Source organism: Lemur catta, chromosome 6, assembly GCF_020740605.2.
Source record: "Lemur catta isolate mLemCat1 chromosome 6, mLemCat1.pri, whole genome shotgun sequence".
In the NCBI taxonomy this organism is placed as follows: Eukaryota; Metazoa; Chordata; class Mammalia; order Primates; family Lemuridae; genus Lemur; species Lemur catta.
The window spans coordinates 42478602-42500574 of record NC_059133.1 but is presented as its reverse complement, the minus strand read 5'-3'; the positions used below and the strand labels follow the sequence as shown (position 1 = coordinate 42500574).

At 38.0% G+C, this 21973-nt stretch overlaps 1 long non-coding RNA gene across 2 annotated transcripts in view; it reads right to left on the bottom strand.

Annotated features, from left to right (window-relative positions):
* Positions 1-166: 166 nt before the first annotated feature.
* Positions 167-21973, bottom strand: part of LOC123639517 — a 55120-nt gene continuing 33313 nt past the window's right edge. For both annotated transcript variants that reach the window (XR_006735747.1, XR_006735746.1), the window contains exons 3-5: positions 18064-18329; positions 17091-17271; positions 167-482 (exon numbers count right to left, since the gene is read on the bottom strand). This is a non-coding gene — a long non-coding RNA (uncharacterized LOC123639517). The remainder of the gene's footprint in view (positions 483-17090; positions 17272-18063; positions 18330-21973) is intronic.

The following is a 21973-nucleotide window of genomic DNA, read 5'->3' as shown; positions in this document are numbered from 1 at the left end:
GGTGGCTAATGCAGTACAAGGCATGTAACAGGTGCTCAAAAAATAGATGCTAAATAATTAAGTCATGGCCAACCTGGCCTGCCTCATGATAAGTCTGTTTCCACTGTGACAAGCTGAAGTCTCAGTTCTTTATCCCAGGAAGACTTGAATCTATGCTGCACATTGGTCACCCTTCCATTCTATTTATTTTTTAAAAGCAATTGTGGTATAATTGATGTACAATAAACTACACATATTTAAACTACTCAATTTGTTGAATTTTAACATATACATACACCTGTGAAACTCTCACCACAAAGTAATTAACAAATCTATTATCCTGAAAATGTTCTCTTGCATTCTCTGCTGAGACGCTGTAGCTGCCTTTTCACTGTTCACAGGATCGCTCCAGTGCATTTGATCATTCTAATGGTGTATAACTTCTCTGCATAAGTTAGCAAAGGAAAGACGAACTGAAGAGCATTTTCTTTTGAAGCTTGGCACTAGGAATAAAGGAATGAAGGGTATTAGAACTCTCTTTATTTGAATCTCCTTTTCTTCTTTTGTTCTCTCACTCTTAGAACCAAATGAAATTGAACATACAAGGAGAAGCCAAAAAACATCAGTAAGATACACTAGACAGTTTTGATTGACATTTCCCACTGCAGGTGGATTCTGTATTTCTACATGCGTGCTTTGTCTAAGAGAGCAAGACCATAGATACTGGTTCTCAGGCTAGCTTGGAGGATAATGTTCCTAATGTTCTAACATCATGCTATTGATATAGGTACTGTTATTACACAGCCATTTTGCTATTGTCACACATACATTTTAAATTTTTTTGTGCAATATTTTGGTTAAAATAATTAACTTTAGAATCAACTACCTGAGCTTTACTGCCTCTCTCAGTTATTTGCCATGTGCTTCTGTGTAAGTCAACTAACCTTCCTGAGCATCAGTGTATTTATCTGTAAAATGGAGATAGGAGCTACCATTGAGTATAACTGTGAAAGTTAAATGAGATAATGTATGTCATGTATTTAATGGTGATTGACACTTGGCTATTAATGTTATTAATATTAATGTATGAAGATGTTAACTTATTAATAGTAGCAAGTCTTAAGGTGGACTTATTTAAAAATCTGCACATTAATAAATTCATTTAAACAAATACCAGACATTTATTAACTACCTACCTATCTATATGCAAAGTATTATACAAGAGATGGGCAAAACTCTAGGTTAGACAGAGCAGTATTTCTCAATCATAGGCCCTTTATAAAGAAAAATATTCTGGTGTACCTCTGTGTTAATGTGAACAATTTTTATTATAACATTATACATACACACATTCATAAAACCTTGGACCATATCTCATGAGGTATATTACAGGTGAGAGATTTATTGATTTGTTCATCACACATGAGCACAATAAAAATAGTTACGTTTTGATTGTTATTCAATTTTACGTGTCATCTCATTTAAATACCCAGCAACCCTGGTAAGTTCAATTATTATCCCTAACTCTCCAAGTGATTAGAAATATAACAGGAAAAGTCTTAGGAGAAAGATCAGAGTTAGAGATATATACTAAAAACTTGAAGATAAGATCATGAATATGAAATTCCAAGACAGAAGAAAAAGAACACTTCCTTCCCTATGTATAATTGAATGGCTAAGACATACATGTCAGAGCCCAGTTTGAACCATAGTCTGTCTGACCAAATACTGTGTACTTACCACTACTTTGTATTTAAAATCGAGTTGGCAGTCAGGCCTAGTTTTATTCACAGTGAAATTAATAAGCTCCAGTGTTTGAACACTACTATTTAATTGAAAAAGTAAGGAAACTGATAATGTCTGCTGAATGGCTGGGATTCCTAAAGCATGCTCTTGTCAGGCCTAGCAGTACATGCTTAGGTGAAAATTACCACTGTCACTTTGACTGCAGTCAAGGAGATTTGAATCCGAATTTAGATGCTCTGTTCTTTCTATCTGTGAAAGACCATCACAGAAAGCACAAAAGAGAAGACGGATGTTTCTAGAAAGTAAATCTAGAAAGGAAGATTGAAAAATACATGCTAATTTGGGAGATACCCTTTTGGCTTCTGTCATTTCCAATATTCTGTTTGTAGTTGTCATATTAGCTTTTGTGGTCTAAGGAAATGTTATAAAATCCTCAAGACCAAGAAATGCATGCTGTTCTTTCCAGTAGGCCAATTATCTTTGCCAAACTAAACAGAAGTTCTTCAAAAATGCTCTGCCATGTTGGAATCCATGAGTACCATTTAAGTGCAGGTTTGGCTATTCAGTTCCCAAGGAGGAAAAGGAGGGAATGGTTCTGAAGGGAGTATGAAAGTCATCCAATGTTTGTAAAGAAGATGAATGGCAATGCTGTCCTTCTCACTGCTCCCCATCCATACCTACAATGGGATCATGGCTGCCTGTCTAAAGCCTTCATTTTGCAGCCTTCCTTGCAGTGAGGTGTGGTCATGTGATTAAGTTCTGGCTAGTGCAACATGAGCATAAGTGACATGATGGTTGCTAAAAACCAGTGACTGTTTATTTATGAAAGTAAGTCTTGCTTTTAAGAGGAAGGAATGTGCCTTCCCCCTCATACTTCCCTCTCACCAGAGTGGCTATAATGTGGGTATGATGACTAGAGGTGAAGAAAGCATCTTGAACCACAAAGTATAAATTGTCCACAGAGCTGCCCTTCCTACTCTGGACTGCTTTCAGCTGGGCTGCTACGTGAGACAGAAATAAACCATCTTGTATTAATATAAGCTACTGATATTTTGGAACTCTAAAACAACAACTGGATCTATAGCTTAATTAATTTTGAATTTGATACTAGAATTGGGGTTGCCACAACAGAATCTAACATATGTGGCATTGGCTTAAAGTTTGGACAGTTAGTGGAAGGGACACAGATATTAGAAGTGGGAAAATTTGGTGGCTCTGTGATTTTTTTTTTTTTTTTGGAAATGTGTTTATGAAGATTGTTACCTCTAATGCCTTGGAAGGCAGAACACATATGAACATGGCCTGTGACTCTGGGAACTTACTGAAAAAAGAAAACACCAGAATGCTGGTATGTATTGGCTGTCTTTTTAAGGCTTTTGGAAAAATCCGAGAAAGAAGAGTTCAAGCTAGAACTAAAATATTTGTGAACATAGATTGAAGGGAATACAGCATTTGAGGGAGTTTTTCCCTGCATGTTGCCTGCAAACTAATGGACAAAGGGTCTAATAATTTAGAAATGTACAGTAGAGAAAAAGTAATTACTTCTTATAAAACTAAAGCAGGGCTAAGAAATAGCTCTAAAAATGAAGCCTTAATGGGACCTAAAACTGTCTCCAGGCTTCTCTAATGCATCTTTCCAGAAGTGCTCTTTGCTAGTTAGTGAATCTAGTCTGGAAGAAACGACCAGATTAATGTCGCCTTCTCCCCAGCCAACACTATTGTTTTGGATGGCCTCAGGTAAGCCACCCAGGAAATGGAAATGGGCAGGGGCATAAGGCTGGTTAAAAAAGAAAAGGTTTTCAGATGTCAGAAGTCTAACTAGAGAATATTTTTGGCAACTTACTTATGAAACCAGCTGGAAGCCAGTAGATTATAAGCCTACTGAGATTGTGAGGAAAATGTATTGCCAAAGAAAGCACACATCTAGCATGAAAAGCCAGTGTCAATTTGACCTATAAAGCAACCCCTGGTCCCCCAAAGCTGTATATCTCCCAAGATCAACATACTCTCCAACATTTACTTAAAGTTACCATGGGGGGTAATGGACAAGGAAGAATGTCCCAGAGGGCAAAGCCAGGGACCACAGGGTGCAATAGAGAGAAAATTCCTCAGAGAGCAGAATCAGCAGTTTCCAAGTGATATAACCAAGGACTAACCAAGCTGCCAGACAGGGAGGTTTTGCAATGTCCTCCTCAGCAAGATAGGATGATTGCTAAAAAACCAGTGACTGTTCTTGAGTTTTCCATTCTTCCCTATTTTGACAGCATTTTTACTGTGGCTGTCCTGTTCTTCCTCTACTATTTTTATTAGGTTTGGGTATATGTGGGGGGGGGGAGGGCAAAAGACTTTTTTTAAAATTGTTATATTCCCGGACCATAACAAGATACATATATCTAATAGAGAGGACAGCATGCTATCTAAGATTCTGAACTTTGAGGTTGATTCTGTAATTGAATGGAACTTTGGGATTGTCTCATTTGGAAAGAGGCAGAATGTGTTAGACTGCTTGCTGTCTTCTACAATACCCATTCTTTTTTCTTCCTCAGTAACAGAACTTTTAGCTGAGAATACGGGGTGCCCTGCAAAAATCTATACATCCAAAAGTTTTGGCCAATGGGATGTGTGCAGAATCAAAGTTGGTTTTTTTCCTAGATTGCAGTTTCATGGGAAAAGCTATATCCTTTGCTTTCCTTTTTTCCTTTTTTCTGGCTGACATGCAGATGTGATGGGTGGAACTGAAGGAGCTGTTCTGCTCCATTAAGTATCAATCAATCATATGTTGGGAACTATAGAACCACAAGCAAGCTCACCAAACATTTGCAGGGTCTTGAATTAGAGTTCAAATGGAGGACCAAATACCACAGGAAAAAGTACTTAAAAGTTATATATCCACCAAAAAACTATTAAATAAATATGTTCCAACCCCTTATCTTGACAAATATGCCATCAAAAGTTACCTCGTATACCACGTTCAAGTATAAAATCCTCGGATGCCTTTGAGTAATGTGCCAGAATATGATGAGGTCAGGAATAGATAACCACCTAGTCCTGGCTCCTGGCCCATGGCTATTTCCATCCAACTGTGGCTACATGCTACACTGCAAGGGAACTCATGGTGTGTCTATCCATCTCAGCTCACATGCCTAAGTTCCCCACAAACAGCTGCCACTTAGCCATCCCTTGCCTTGAGCCTAGGGGAGTACAGACCAGTCCAGCAACACAGACTGCTCTGGGGGAGAGGTATGCTTAGGCCCCAGAAGCAATCTTGGAGCCATTTGAACTGGGTATCCTGAATCTTGAAGACCCAACACATGATCCCGACTGTGGAGGAGGGGACACAGTTTCCCGGTAGGCAGACCTCCTTGGTCCTGAAGACTTCTTGCTCTGTGGAGAGTGTGCACATCTGGAGGGGGTCAGAGCAGGACCCTCAAACACAGGCAAGGGCAAGGGCTCCTCTTATCCAGGCTCTTATACTGTCCACAAGAAAAAAATATCCATATTTCTGTCACTGAGGAGCCCTGGGATGCTTACTCTTAAAAAATTCCATGAGCAAGAAATAGACTTTAATATTGTTTATACTACTGCTGTTTTGAGTCTTTGTTGTAACAATTATACCTATATCCTAAATGCTGTCTTCAGGCAATAGTTACCTGGATTTCATTGTCATACAATATTACACAAAAAGATTCTGAGTCTTCTTTCCAAAATCCTCATCCTCTTCTTTAAGATATCTCCATAGTGTATTTCTGCCATAATCATGAGTCATTACAGTCTTCTATTCAGCTTCTCACATGTATGGTTAATGTCACCTACATGCATTTTCTTCTTAGCTTCTGCTTCTAACGTCCTTTTCCTGCTTGAGCATTGCTGATGAAATAAATGGCAGGATTCCATTCAAGCTTGAGCTAAACAACAACAAAATCAACATGTGCCTCAAAATACAGTAAAAAAAAAACATAATCCTGGATGTTTCCTGTGATTTGGATGCTTTTCTCACTTTTAAAAAATTTAAACACTTTGCTCTAAATATATTTTTTCCAGCATTTTTGTTTAGTCTATTTATGAATGAATAGACCAATGTATATACCTTACTTAATGCACTCCTTAGTATCCATATGTTTCCAATTTCAAGTTGGTCTTCATAGACAATGTGGATATTTTTGGCTCTCAGAATGTCATGATTGAATTTAGTCATCCTTTAGTGCAAATAACTTACTCCTTTCATTCTTTATCATTATATTTTTCTCCCACTGTGACTGCATCTTGAAATCTTAAGATATCTGTCAGTGAAAGTTTATTGGTCCTAAAAGAGATAAAATCTATGGCCTTGGCCTTTCTGGATTTGAACCAATTTAGGAAAGGGTAAGCTATCAAGCTCTTTCCATGGGTCATAAATCGTACCATATTTTTTGTTTAAATTTGCCCATTTAATAATCTAAACCACTCTGTAAGGTAAATGCAACAGGTAAACTGAGTCCATAAACTTGAGAGTACAAGAAATATAAATTTCTAATTTTTTCATAACTGAACTTATTTTCTACTTTAGGCCCTTATTCTGTGAAGTGAAGGCAAATTAATCTCACTCATATTAAGGACACCTGCCTTAATTTTTCCAAGAGTTGGCATCTAAGTACTGGAGGACTTTATAAGTGTCATAGTAAGGGACATAGTGAGGACATATAATTCTCAGTTTTTATCTTGCAGTCACTCTGATATTACCTGAGACTGCCACTTTCTTCAGGCACTAGATCTGTGTTATCCAATGTGGTAGCTGGTAGCTGTATGTGACTATTTAGTACTTGAAATGTGGCTAGTCAGAATTGAAATGGGCTGTAAGTGTAAAATACACACTGGATTTCAAAGATTTAGTACCAAAGAACCTCCTCATTAAAATATTTAATTGATTATATGCTGAAATAATCATATTTTGGGTATGTTTTAGTAAAGAAAATATTAAGTTTTCACCTATTTATTTTTAGTTTTTAATATGGTTATTAGAAACTTTAATGTTATATACATAGCTTGCATTATTTCTATTGGACAGCACTGCTATAGATCTCTGACCAATTCTTTTCTCTCAACCACAAGGCTGCTTTGGTCAAGCAAATCCATCTCCATTGGTGTTACACTTACTACTTTGCAGGCTAGTGGAACTATTACTATCAAAAAGTTAACTGAGCTTACTCTGGCTCAATTACACATTGTTGCTTACAAATTCTTATAGGTAGCAATAGTCCTATAGGTAGAAATAAATCTATTTCATTTTTTTCTAAAAATTAAAATTACCCTTTTCGTTTGAGGATCATCTAGGAAGTTTTCTTCCTGACAGACTCATGAACTAGTTCATTGGATACTTAGAAGTAAAAAATCATGCTCTGTTCCTGATTATCAGGAAAACATCAGTTTGGGTCACAAATGAACCAAGACTTCCCACGAATTAAAAAAAAGTGGGGTAACTCTCCTAAGGGGTCTGCACAGTGATGCTATTACAGAATGTGTTGCTATTTGAGCCATTTAGTTTTCAAAAAGAAAAATCACTCAAAGTCCTTAAGCAGGGATGTATAGCAGTTTATAAAATGCTTTAAATTGTTGGGAGTACCTGTCTTAACAGGAAGCCAAAGTCAAAGTTAACAATCACTCTTTTTTGTTTTTTTTTTTTTTTGAGACAGTCTCGCTCTGTTGCCTGGGCTAGAGTGTCATGGCATCAGCCTAGCTCACAGCAACCTCAAACTCCTGGGCTCAAGCAATCCTCCTGCTTCAGCCTCCCGAGTAGCTGGGACTACAGACACAAGCCACCACACCTGGCTAATTTTTTCTATATATATTTTTAGTTGTCTGGCTAATTTCTTTCTATTTTTAGTAGAGACGGGGTCTCGCTCTTGCTCAGACTGGTCTCAAACTCCTAACTTCAAGTGATCCTACCTCCTCAGCCTCCCAGAGTGCTAGGATTATAAGCGTGAGCCCCCGCACCCGGCCAACAATCACTCTTGAGAAAGACAAAATGTCCTGACAGAACAGGAAACAGAGAAAAGGAGAAAATAGAACCAGGTGAGTACTTTAGTCATTCTTGTTTCTTGGGAGGAAAATCTTGGAGGTTTGGAAAGGATTTGAGGAAACAATTTTGTCTCTATCCTTTGTGGCAGAACATAGAGGAAAAGATAAAGGCTGTTGAGGAAGCAACAATTAAGGTGCTTCTCCCTGTGCCTTGCTAAGACTTGCTGAACAAAGACAAGGGCTAGCCAAGTTTTAGAGTAAGCCACTAATGAGAGACACCGTGCTCAGAGTGAATGGGCTGAGAGGAGCAGAGACAAGAAGAAGTGCTACTCACAGTCACCCAGTGAGGAAAATGTGGCTGTGGTGGGATGAATTCAGATGACAGTGAAAGGGTAGTTCTCTCGTTGTCAAAAGGAAAGTCAAGGTTGTTTAGCAATGGGGGAGATCACAAGGTAGCATGGAGGGGAGAAGGCCAAATGTCCAGGAGTGCATGAAATATAGAAGTTGAAATCAGGAGCAAAGAGTAAGTGGGCACAAAGCAATACTCGTTTAATAAATGTAAAATGAGTACCTGTTTTCTGCTGGACAAAATCACAGGCTGTAGTAATGAGCAACAGATCGTGCTTGTCTCCAGGGATCTTACGGTCTAGCTGGAAAGGTAATAAATAAATAGCCAGTGCACACAGAGTGCTATGTCTTATGGAGGCACACAGCAGGGTATTTAGCTCAGTTTCAGAAGTCAGAAAAGATTTCTAGAACATATAATATCAAGACTTAGGTCTAAAGGATGATTTCAATTCAGCAGCCAAGACAGTCAGGAAAGGAGGAGGAAGGCAATGGAGGAGGCAAAGGGATTGCAGAGGTGAGCAGCTTCCCAGGCCCAGGCAAAGGCTTAGGATCAAGGAAGAATACACAGAAATACAAAGAAGTGAAAACATAAAAAATTATATCATGTTGAGGAATTTGAACTTTATCCTGGTGCCAAAAGGAAGCATCCAAAGTATTTGTTTTTTAGTAATGCTGAAATATAGATGATAGATTTCTGGGAGGTGAGACTGAAGGCCAAGGCAACAGTAGGATGCTCCGGCAGTGATACAGGTAAGAGTTAATAGTGGCCTGATGTAAATTGGTGGCAGTGGGAATGGAGAAAAGAGGATGACTTCTGAGATACAGAAGTAAAATTAAGGTTCGGAACTTATTCAATGGTTGCATGCAACATTCAGGGAACTCAGGATTGGAGTTGGGCAAGGGACTGAGGTTCCTACACTTTTTCCGTGAATAGGGACAGATTCGCCTTAGTCCCATATTCTAGGTGCCTGAATGGTCAGCCTGGGGTGCAAAGGCAAGTCTATGAGGACTCCCAGTTCTTTGAACAAAGCTGCCCTATGTACGGAGGGAACATCAGAGAGAAGTTGGGGCTTCTCTGATCTGATTGTGACAATAACCTCTGAGGGATGAACGAAAAAGGAGCAATCACAAATATAGTCCTTTCAAAGGCAGACCAGATCCTAGCCCAGCTGGTGATGGAGCCACAGAGGAAACTGGCCATCTAAAAGGAACTCTGTGGTGAATCATTTTGTAATATAAAGACTATTTTTATATTTCAGGGACTATGTATCATATTAAGCTTCTAAAGCCTAATAATGATAGTACAAAACTGTATCTAATAGAGTCTAAGAGCAAAAGACCACTTGTCAAACCCAGCGCTAATGCCTGAATGGGTCCCGGGATCTTTATGAGGAGCACACATGAAGCAGCCATCTTGGAAAGTGCCAACTCACCAGAAGATCACTCACCTTCTGCAGTAGTATCCAGTCAAGACTTCCATTATGAGATTATGATTTTTTCCATTAAGTTTATAAGATAAAAAACTAAAGAGTTTTTCCTAATTGTATTTATAAAATAAGTATTTTATACTGTACAATATTTGTGGGTTTTTTCCCGGTAATGAAATATCACTTTCAATCTGATTTTCAATATCATATTCAAACTGTTGACTTTATATTTTGCATATAGATATATCTAAGAACATTGGGATGGGATAACCTTACAGATTTTGGGAAGCACAAAGAGAAAAGAACAAGTTGGTTTTAGGAGCCATTTGGCACTGCTCAATAAAATTAACAGGCCACATAGAAATTGAGAAGCTAATGTTAATAGTACTTTTTCAATTTGAAAATTATGTTTTAATATTTTATACATTTGAAATAACTGAATTTGTTTTTTCAGAGTGCTCTTGGCATGTAATTCAATCTATCCTTCTCTAAAATGTTGTTTTTCTCTGCCTTCAGAGTCTTACCTTTCCAAAATAAGTTTTTACTTTCTCCTCTTAAGATTGATACACAAAACGTATGTTCAAATAGTTTAACATGTGTGTTAAAATCCAAATTATTTTCCACATTAGTACACATTGTATTGTTTACAGGATATAATCTATAAGATATGTATGTGTGTATATATACTCACACATGCTTATCCACAAATTAACCATAAATTTTGATGTAATTTCCAAAACCAAAACTATTTGTATGAAGTATAAGAAGTTAACTATGTTTACATATTTTCATATGTGAAGTCATCACTTTACAAATTACATTTTTTCATGTTATCTTTAGGCTGTCTCATGGGAGTATAACCAATCAAATCTCTAAAGGAAGCCTCCGTATACTTTCTGTGGAGAAAACTCTTATTTCTCTAAAGCCTTAAAATGATACTCGGAAAGAAAAGTGCCTTAGGGAAAGACCGTGAGCATACGGCCAGGGATAAAAGGGCTGATGGCGAGTAGTATGGAGGGAGATGAGTCCCTCCTTTATGTTCTTACAGGCCAGCAATGCTCAGAGGGCAGTGGGAAGATTGCTGCCCTGCATTAAATGAGGTTCAACTTTGAAATCCACTGGCCAATCAGGACCAGTCAGGGAGAGAACCTTATAAGGCCAAACATTGAGCTTAGGATTTTCATATTTAGAAGGAACTTTTATATCTGCATGGCAATGTGAACTTGAAGGTTATATAAATTGCATTGCTTTTGAAAGAACAAATATTTACTATAATATAGAAGCATTGAAAAAAGAATGCTGAGGCAACAAACTATACAGGGCAAAAGAGGGGGAGGGTTGGTTGTCTAAATTGATTCTTCATTTATCCAGCTGCCCGAGTTAGAAAGTTCCAAAACAAAGAAAAACTAGGGAGAAAAGACCAGCCAACATTCCAGAAACAAAGGCCAGTTGGGGGAAAGCTGAGAATGGACAGGAAGTGTATTGCAGGAAACTAACTTGGCAGTAGACTTGCTCTTGTGGGAGCAGCCGTATAGTAGAGTGTACAAAGGCCAAATGGTTTAGCAAGGACAAAAGTGATACAGGCAAATGCTAGGACCAACAAAAAAGAATGTAATGGGTAAGGTATAGCAGCATTTTGAAAATAAAATTAGGCAGGGTATAATGGAATCCAATAAATTCTGAATTGGGATTGGCAGTTCAAGGAAAACCTAAACTTGCAGGAGAAGTGACTTACTGAGAAGGACTTGTTGGGGTATTGGGTATCATCCAAACAGGCCAAGGTTTTGGAAAGAACTCTAATAAGAGAGAAAATTAAAGTCAGGAAATAAAAAATAAGAGTCAGGGAAAGTGGGGTACAGTCCTTTTATAAGACAGAAAGTAAAGAAATTCTGACATCCATTTACATATAAGCCTCACTTGGAGACAGAACCTGTGAGGAGGTGATAAAGGTTAAATGAGGTCCTATGGATGAGGCTCTAATCTGATAGCGCTATTGACCTTCTCAGTAAAGAAATACCAGAGCTCTTTCTCCACCATCTAAGGACACAGAGAGTAAGTGGCTGTTTGCCATCCATAAAGGGAATCCTCACTAGACAGCAACTCTGCTGGCACCTTGAACTTGAACTTCCAGTCTCCAGATCTGTGAGAAAATAAATTTCTGTGTTCAAGCCACCCAGTCTATGGTATTTTGTTCAGGCAGCCTGAACAGACTAAGACAATATGATAAAATCAAGACTGCCCTCAGCCAGTTGGTACTCAACCTAATGTCTTTTTTGTCCTGCTTATTCCTTTAACCATACACCTTCCCAATTCTCCACCCACTCCAATGTTCATTCATCTTTTAAGACACCACTCCAATGTTACATTCTCTAAGTGGTAGATGACTCTGAGGGGGGTGTTGGAGGGAGAGATGTCATCAGAGGAACCAGATAGGACTAATGGTTTCTCCAGACTTTCCAAAATCCAGAGTCAAGAAGAAACAAGAAATGCAAATCAACAAACTCCATTCTTCCTATGTCCTGGTTATCACAGCAGGTTGTGAATACTTATTCTCTGGGTTGCCAAGTCTCAGTTCCAATCTATTAATAAGGCAAAGTGATTACACTTAAGGCATTTAAGGCATTAAAGACCCCCAATCTTCCCCACACTTTCTATAGCCAGAATTGTTAATGAAAAATAGAATTAACTAATTTTAGTTTTATTCCTCCCCTGTCCTGATTAAGTCTCAAACTGGACCAATTAGGTCAATTACCTAAAACCAGATGTGAAGGCATTCAAGTTTGAGATTTGTTCTTCATAGTATAGACATATAAGACCTGGTTTTCATAGAAAAGTTTAATTTATCCAGATAACCTTTCTTCAGTGATATACGAGGACTATTTTTGGTCAAGGATGAATGAATAGCTGTATTCTCCTCCTTGGATCTCCAGATGATTAATACTTGAAACTAGTAAAGCCCAAATGATAAGTTCTATCCTCATACACCTCCATGAAGGAAACTGTGCTCAATCCACACAATGATTATTCAGTATGTGTGATCATACTCATGGTGTGACATGTTGAGTGGTACCCTAGGCTGGGCATAGCACTAGGGTTTTCCCATATTAACTGAGCACCAATTCCTAGAGGCCCAAGTCATGGTGAAAGTTGATGGCTGATGATGATCACAGCACAATCATTATGGGCAAGGAGCAGAGAGGGTAGCATTCACCCCAATATGAGCACCCTCTCTCTCCCTCTTGCTCCTGCGCAAGGAAGTTGTTATGAGTTGAACCTCAGAAAAGAGAGAATGCTTGATAAACAGGCAAGTAAGCAGAAAACATCCCAATAATTCACAAACTATATGCAGGGTCACAAGCCATATCCCAAGCTGTGAGGCCAAAAGTGCTTTTGAACTTGGAATTGCGTGTATTTTTAAAAAGTATTAAAGTGCACATATTATGTATTCTATAATCCTCCCACTAGGGTCTGAAGCAAGACTCCATTATCAAACATGCTAGTGTTTCTGTAGCAAAATGTGTGAATATTTACAATAAGTAGGATAAATAAACAATATAAATAGCCTCTATCAGGTTAAGTCTGGTTTTACCTTCAGATGAGTTAGAGACAAGGCTTTCAGTATTTTGAGCTTTTTGGATTTTGGAAAATGAGCATGAAAGATTATGAGCCTGTATTCTTTCCTTTGGCATAAAATACTACTATGAAGATAAAGATGCTGCAAACTGCACCTTTGGCACTTTTATTGCTGCTTCATTTTCATGATTTACTATCAAATTTGCTACTTTGCTATCCTGGGAGAGCCCCTAGATGTGCTCCATATTAATGCACTGCATCCATGAATTCATTCATTTGGTAAACATGACTGATTTATTGAATACCTACTGTGGGCTCACATCACAATGGAACAGTTTGGTGACTCAGCTATTCTATTAAGTGACCATTGGAGCCTTGAGGCCTTGGAATCCCAAATTCTAGACTTCATAGTTTATCAAGGCCATTGAAACTGAAAAAAAGAAAAATTTGTCTTAAACCTTCTACTCAAAGGATTTTGCTGGTGAAATCTATTCCTAAATTAGTATTTTTGAGTCATCTAACAAAACGTCACCACTGAACAAATTTATGCGAAGTTAATCTTGAGCAGCTGGTAATACTTGAGAAATGTCTGTTTTTCAATTATCTATTTTATTTTCTTTGTTCATTTAATTATTTTATTGAGAGATATGTTGTCTCCCCACTGTTCATTTCCTCTCTAGGAACAATTTTTTCCTATAAAACACCAAAGCATTAATCCAAATAATCCAAAGGTCATTCATAGTCACAAATAAACAAATGAAAAATATAGAAAAGATTTATTACGCCAAAAAAGTTACAACTTGGTTTAATTAATTTGAAAAATAGAAAAATTACTATCTTATGAGGTACAGATTTAAGCTGAAACGCTGGAACCAATGATTCCTGTCTAAGAATCTGTTTTAATTGTTTTGTTTTTATTCTAATGCAATGCATCCAATATTCCATTTTTGTAGAATGGTTGTATTTTACCTTTAAGTATTTTAATCAGTCTTCCAGATTTGAAATTCCTCTAGTTTGATAGAGACAAGTCAGAGAATAGCTTAGTAGGAAATTTAAAAGATGGGATCATAACACAATATTATGTCAAAACAGAAAAATATAATACAAGTGATATATTTGGCATTAAAATAAAGGATATGAAAATCATGGCTCTGAACTTATGGAAATTCAATCCAATATTTTAAGTTTGTGCCAATACTATGTCTGGAACAAAGCTTTCAGCTATGATGAAGTATGATTTACACCTTCATAAGTTTTGGTATATTATGCCTGCAGCCTATAGGAAAGTCCAACCCATGAGTTACAAGCGTACAATCTAGATTTGACGTGAAAAAAATTTGATAGATAAAAGTGTTAATTTTTGCATTACTTACAAACCTTATTGACCTAGGGAATAAATAATGGTGCAAAGCTTTCAGGCAGTTGCCATTGCATATATATGATTACAACAGTCTGACATGTACCTTGTGGAAAAATAGGCCCAAAATTATGCATGTTAGGACAAAATCTTGTCACTATATGAAAGATTAAAGCTGAGTGTAGTTAAACTCTGAAATATTAAAACTAAATGCAGTAAACCATATACAGCCAAATACAAGAATCACAGAATGTTAGTGACACACATTTGTAGAGCAGTCCCCTTTGCAATTCAAAGATTAGGCTTGTTGGATATTTTGCTACACAGGATTTTAAGCTCCACAGGAAACAGGTCACAATGGAAAACTCACCGTCCTTAGAAAGAGTTAAAACCTTACATTTATTCTATCACCGATACCTGAACATGAAACATTTATTAAAACCACATCTTACTTTTAAGAGATAATTCTGATTGATCAGATTATCCCCATATCTTAAACTGTATTTTGGGTATCTTTTTCCAAATGTTAGAACATTTTTTTAATTGTCCACTCAAAAATTTCATCTACTTTAAATATGATGGTTTATTCAATATTTTAATATTACTAGTTATACTAGCACAATGCTAGTCAGATAATGAAAAGCATAAACTTACTTTTATGTTATGTTAACTGACAGCCTTCTTGACTATATTCATATAACATGTTAAAGATATTTCATAAAATACGGCCTGAGCTATTTCCTTACTCTGGAAAGGACCTGGGTGAGTCAGCCCCACATAAACCTGTGTATGTTAGTCCCATATTCCTGTGTCCCCCTGCAGGATATATAATCAAAGTATCACATATTTTATACTCTTTCCAATTTTCAAAATTAGTCATATTAATAGAAAGACATGATTTTTATAAAAAATAGCAATGATAGAATGTATAATTACCTAATTCAGAATGATAAAACCATAAAATATATACAGAATCTGATTCTGAAAGATTTTAAGCCTCAAATTTAAATTTTGTATAGCCCTTCCTAGAAACAAAACCTGCTCAGAAATTTGATCAAGGTCACTTTACTCTTTGGGCTCTGTCTTACATAGCTGAGTTTAGTGATATCCTTGGACATGGGCCAAAATGGCCCAGATATTTTTCTCACCAAAGTCATTCTTTTCCACCTGATCACTGCTGAAATTTGTAGGTGTTTGGAAAGTGAACAGAAGAAATGAAATAATGACTGGACTTGTAATTCTAGTTCAATAAAATACCTTGTGAGAATTAGCTAAATAATTCAGCCACAAATATGGTTTCATTTTTGCATATGTCAGCAACTAAAGAGCCAGAGTGGAAAATAGATTTCAGTCTTTCAACTCTGAGGTTTAACATTGCTATGGATTCCAACACTGTATGCCACCACTCTGCCTGACGTTTTTTACGGGAGATAAATTCCTGTATTTCACTTTTTCTAGCCTCCGTTCTAACAGTTCCACCTTAACACTTCTCAAAAGCATGGATTGTTTTGTGCACCCAATATGATGTCTGAGCTGCTTTTCCTTGAGCAGTATTGACATCCAGTGGAGACTTAGATAATTACAGGTGTGTCAAAAATCCCTAAGGAATATAGCCCAGAACCAATGTACGGTTTGAGATAGATGCTACGCAATTCAGTAACAAGAAATAAATTTTCCCCATGCACACAACTGAAACGGAATGAAATGAACAATAGTTTTAAAAGTAGCAAATGCATAGGAGAAAACCTATCCAACCTGGGGTTAGGAAAAGTGTTCTTGGACATGACACTATGTTGAACAGCAAATTAAATAAAACTTTTTCTTTACAAAACACAGAATGAAAAGACGAACTATAGTCTGTGAGAAAATATTTGCAAATTACCCATGTGACAAAGGACTCCTGTAGAGAATACGTAAAGAACTCTCGAAACTCAACGGTAGACATGTGCTTCCACCCAAGATGAAGTAACAGGGTCTGGATTTACCTCCATGGCTAAAACAACCAAAGTAAAGCAGACAAAATATATAAAGCAATGTTTTTTTTTTAGATATTGGATGTCAGATGATAACGACAGTGATCCTTGAGAGAGAGGAAACAAACAGGTGAGCCCCAAGCCCTGTGATTACCAGTCTGCTGCCTTGAGAGGGTTGCAGTGACCAGTACAGGGAAGGAGAACCCAGGCAGGACTCAGAGAACTCCCTGAGTTGAGGGAAAGGAGCTGAGTCTGGGGAGGCAAAGGCCGCTAAATTTTACGAGACAAGGTCAAGAAAAGAGTCTGCCTTATCCTTACTCTTTATTACATCCCTAGCCACACAGAGAAGGACTGGCACATACTAAGTACTCGAAAGATACCGGATGGCTGGATATATGGATGGCTGGATCAATAAATGAGTGCTAGGGAAAACAGTTCTTCAGTGGGAGCAAGTTCTGAAGCCAAGATTTATGAATGAAATGAAGGAAGCATTCCTCTGCTCTTGGAAAGATCAGTTGATGTATACTAACTACCAAATTCCTAATCTAATTTCTCATTGGCCTGTGACTTATTTTTGTGTGTATTCAGTGGCTATCTATTGCATGCCATGTACTGACTCTGTTGACATATTTTTAAAATTTAGAGTAAAATAGAACGTAACTGGGGCACTCTGGAATGAAAACATGCACTTACTTTGGAAGGCTTGTTTCTGAAGTCCAAGAGGTGCTGTGGTTCAGCATTCTGTTTGTGTTTCTTACAACTGCCTGAGGTTGTCTCCTTCAGTGATTGAGGGTGGAGCTAGACGGCAACTTTCTGGCCCAGTAAAGCACATTCTGTTGAAAGCTTCCTTGACTCTTATCTTAATACTTCTTCCCTGAAAATATATATTTCATCTAAATGGCCAATCTTCAAATGGCACCAAAGCTAGAAATTTAATACCAAAACTTTTCAGTTGTCTATCACCAAGATTATTATCTCAAGGCTTTGGAAAGTCCAAAGTGATCTAATAATTTCATTTTACTTCCTCCTGGGCATGTTTCCATATCACATAAGCCTAGGCAAAGAACACTTCTGTTAGCCATCTTACGCAAACAGTCTAGATCCGTGAATGCTAGATGTCTAAAATTAATTCTAGTCTGGGAGTTCTGGGAGTGGGTGTGGGGGAAGTATATTTGTAGAATATTATACACAGCAATTGGAACTTCTGTTTTCTCTTCATATTTCTTCTGTGACTTACAAAGATATGCACCATTGAGTAAAATTTGGGAATTGAGAGAAAATGGTAGAGTGAATTGAAACTCCTGAGAATCCTTTCCCTTTTTTAATTAAAATACCTGTGGAATCATCCAGAAGAGAAAAACAACCTCAGCCATTGCCAAAACAAATGGAAATGAGCACATTCCTTCCTATCTGTGATCAATGAGATTCAGGCCACACTGCCAGCCAACCTGAGCTACAAACACTGTCTCAGGAAGGACTTCTGCCAGAAGCCACATGGCCCTATCTCAGGCCCTCCAGCATAAGCTCCAACAGCAGGCATGAGACAGGATTTCTTGTTTGACTCAGCTTCCCCCTTGTCTAAATTGCTTAGTATATTTAGTACCTTCCTATAGTAACTCAGAGAGTCGAGACTCAACTTTCTTCCCTCCATCCCAAAGCCACTTACTTTGCTTTCTGTGTCAGTGTTTTGGACCAGGTCTCTGCCTCTCTGTCTTCACACTGCTGCCTTCACTTGCATTTTGCCGTTGGGTCTTGACTCTGGTTCCATAATTCCATGCTGATTTTCAGATAGTGCTTTTCTCGCCACTCTTTAACCTACAGGTCCATTATGTCAGTCTTGACTCACCTCTGTGTTGTTCCTGGAATCTCAGCCAAGACTAGCATTCTGGGCACATGAAATTATGAATGATGGAACCACACTGAGAAAATGCCCTAAAATAAAAGAAAAAGAATGCCGAAAGTGAACCCTAAAAGGAAATGCTCGAGTAAGAACTGTTAACCATCCTCATCAAGTTTAAGAGAGGAATGGCAAGTATAGACTAGGTTGGATCCTAGAACTATTCAAGTTGATACTAGTGGCAGGAAAAAGCATAAGAATTCCAGGCCGGAAGCGGTGGCTCACATCTGTAATCCTAGCACTCTGGGAGGCCGAGGCAGATGGATCATTTGAGCTCAGGAGTTCGAGACCAGCCTGAGCAAGAGCGAGGCTCTGTCTCTACTAAAAAATAGAAAGAAATTAGCTGGACAACTAAAAATATATAGAAAAAATTAGCCAGGCATGGTGGCTTGTGTCTGTAGTCCCCACTACTCAGGAGGCCGAGGCAGGAGGATTGCTTGAGCCCAGGAGTTTGAGGTTGCTGTGAGCTAGGCTGATGCCATGGCACTCTAGCCAGGGTGACAGAGTGGGACTCTGCCTCAAAAAAAAAAAAAAAAAAAAAAAGCATAAGAATTCCGGTGGAGAATCATATCAGGGAAACTGTCGGGTTTTAGGTCTGAAATGTAGGTTCCGGTTGTGCTCATGGCCGAAGAATGACCAGATGTACTAAAGTAAGGCAAGCATGAAAATGAGGTTTATTGAAGAGAGAAAGACAGAATTATTGAGCAAGAGTAAGATATAGGTTTACAGAGTGAGATACATACACCACAGATGACAACAGAACCCACTGTCCTAGCAAAAGAGGGCAAAAAGGAAAGGCTTGGGTATGGTCTCAGTCTTGTTTTATAGTGTCTGCATTGGGACCTCCCTGTGGCTCAGACGTCATCAAGACTGGACAGTTGGGAGTTGTATGAGCTGAATCTTACTACACATGCAGGTTGTTTTAGGTCACCTTGTGGGCTCTATTGTACCTATGCTGTTAGGCCCGTGGGCTAGAGAGTCCTCTGCATTCTTTTGCAGTTGGCGTGCTAAGTTCCGATTGGCAGATATGTAGGGTGTTTTCTCCTATCCCAGGCAGTGGCTCAGGACAGGATTAAGGTGAGGCAGCACCAAGATGGGGGCCTGGGGCCCATCCTTGTCCTTCTTCCTAGGTGGGGCAATTGCCCCAAGGCAAAGCACCTGCTTTCATCCCTAGGAGACCCAGAATCCCTCACTATCTCCCTAACAAAACTACAGAGAGATTCCAGGAGCATAATGCAGGATGCATAACAAGACAATAATGTCAGGGAAGATGACAGATGTGGAAAGTAGAACATGAAATCTAACTGAAACTTAATACTCATTTCTGAAGGAGAATATAAGACAAACATGTTAGGACTCATGACCAAGGGTATAATTTTAAAAATTTTTACAGAATTAAAACAAAACCCAAAACTGAAACTGGATACTTAAAAGATTTACTATGTGCTAATCAATATCAATAACAGTAAAATAACTAAAATCTGGTAAAATCTTTAAATTTTAAGAAAAATGAAAGAATTTCCAAGCTTATAAGTATAAAAATAAGATTACATTTAAAAAAGCCTAAATCAGGGAATTCTCAGACTTCTCTGCTGCAACATCCAATGCCAGAAGATAATGGAATGACCACATCACGGCACTGACAGGGAAGGTTTTATCCAGGAATGCTTTGTCAGCCGAGCTGTCATTCATGTGATGGCACTAGAGAGATGCTCTTTGTTCAATACACTTGAGTCCTCTGCTGTCGGAGCTCACTGCTGGGCATTGTCCAGAACTCCCAGGCTCCCCAACCCAAAACAATTCTTGAATGGGAAGAAGAAATTATCATTAATAAAATTAACTTTAAGGATAAGCAAATGAGAAAAATGGGGTATGAATTTACCGAAGGGAAAAAGATGATGCTAAAAAGTTAACACAGTTAAGTTTCAGAACCAAATCAGAAAACACACAAAATGGAAAAGTCAAGCCTTCATATGAAACTATAAAATAAAGATTGTTGAAAGGGGGAAGAGGAATGGTGAAAATGATTAAAATTCCCCCATAAGCTGAAGTCAAAAATTATTGTATTTGATTATTAGCTTTAAATTCATAATTTTAATATTGATACTATTTGTGGAATATCAACTATATTCTGAGCACTACCAGAAACGTGGCATGTACCTACCATATCTTACCTAAATATTCATCTTTAATCCTTTCATTAATTCATAAGGACATATTGAATGTGAACGGTGCCAGGCCCTGCTCTAGGTTTCAGGGCACACTTGAGCCTTTAGCTTTCCTCCTGACTCCAGACATGGAGAAGGATACTAATTTGTTGGGGCAAGGTCAGGTACATCATTGCTTCCCAGCATTAGTTAGATGAAGCTTATGGTGAGATGAGCAAGATGGACAAATTTCTTATGTCTATGTGATATAGGTATTTTAACTATCTTTCTTTGAAATGCCTATTAAAATTAAAATCAACTGATAGGTAAAAGGAGAGTGAGGTTGACTGCAATGTAGGAGGACATTTTGGCATGGGAGGGACCACCAGGCCCAGGGAAGAATCAGGAGTCACAGGTCGAAGGCTTCTGTGAGCCCTCTAAACTTAAGGGAGAAAAGTCCTTTTACTCTGGATGTTTTAACTGGGATTGTGTTTCTTGCTTCTTCTCATCATTAGAATAATGAATCTGGGAGGAAAAGCCCAAGGAAGCTAGTACTTAAAAAAAAAAAAAGTATATTGTAGTTCCTCATGATCCAGCCCAGGTAAAAGGGCCAGGAATTTTTACATAAGGATGGAAGTAAAAATCCTCAAAGTCACAGTTTCATAAAAGTATTCTTTTTAAAGAAGATTTGATGGCAGAAATCAGTTTTTTATCTGGTTTTTAAAAAACCCTCATAGAGTTTTACAAAATACATTGGCATATCGACATATCAAGAAGCAAACTTTATAATCTTGGTTAACTCAGCATTTCTAAACCAAAATTGGCCATAGAACCTCTTTATGTGAAATGCCTGTTAACACTTGGGGTACGGTACAACTGTTTACATAACATTGCCTTAGAATAATAGAGTGGCTTTTGCCTGGAGCATTCTCCTATCTACATAAAATAATAATAGTAAACACATATTGATTGCTTACTATTAACATATGCCACGTATATACCTTCTAAATATTTTGTATGTATTAAGTTATTTAATCCTCATATCATCACTATGTGGTAGGTCCTGTTATTTAACAGATAAGGAAACTAAGGCACAGAGAGATAAATTAATTTACCCAAGATCCCCGTTTGTAAGGGGCAGAACGGGATTTAAATCCAGGGAGGCTAACTCCAGAATCCAGGCTCTAAGCACAGCATTCTACTTCCTACCTAGTTATGAATGTCTTCATATAGCACGGTAAATAGGTCGTCAGACAACTAGAAACATAGGTCTTAGGTCCTGGCCACCTCCTAACCTCTTTCCAATTTAAAGACTGTTCATATTAGACACTGAAGAAAATGACAGATATGATATAGTTCTTGTCTTTAGACTAGTGGCAATTAGGAAAGGAAAACAGGCAAACCAATAAATGCAACCCATTGTGATCCATAGACCCATGATTCTGGGGGGTTTAAATTATTTCCAAACCAGTTAGTTGTCGAGGGCACCAACCAATCAGGATGAAAGCTGACCACATGGCTGGCGCAGGGTT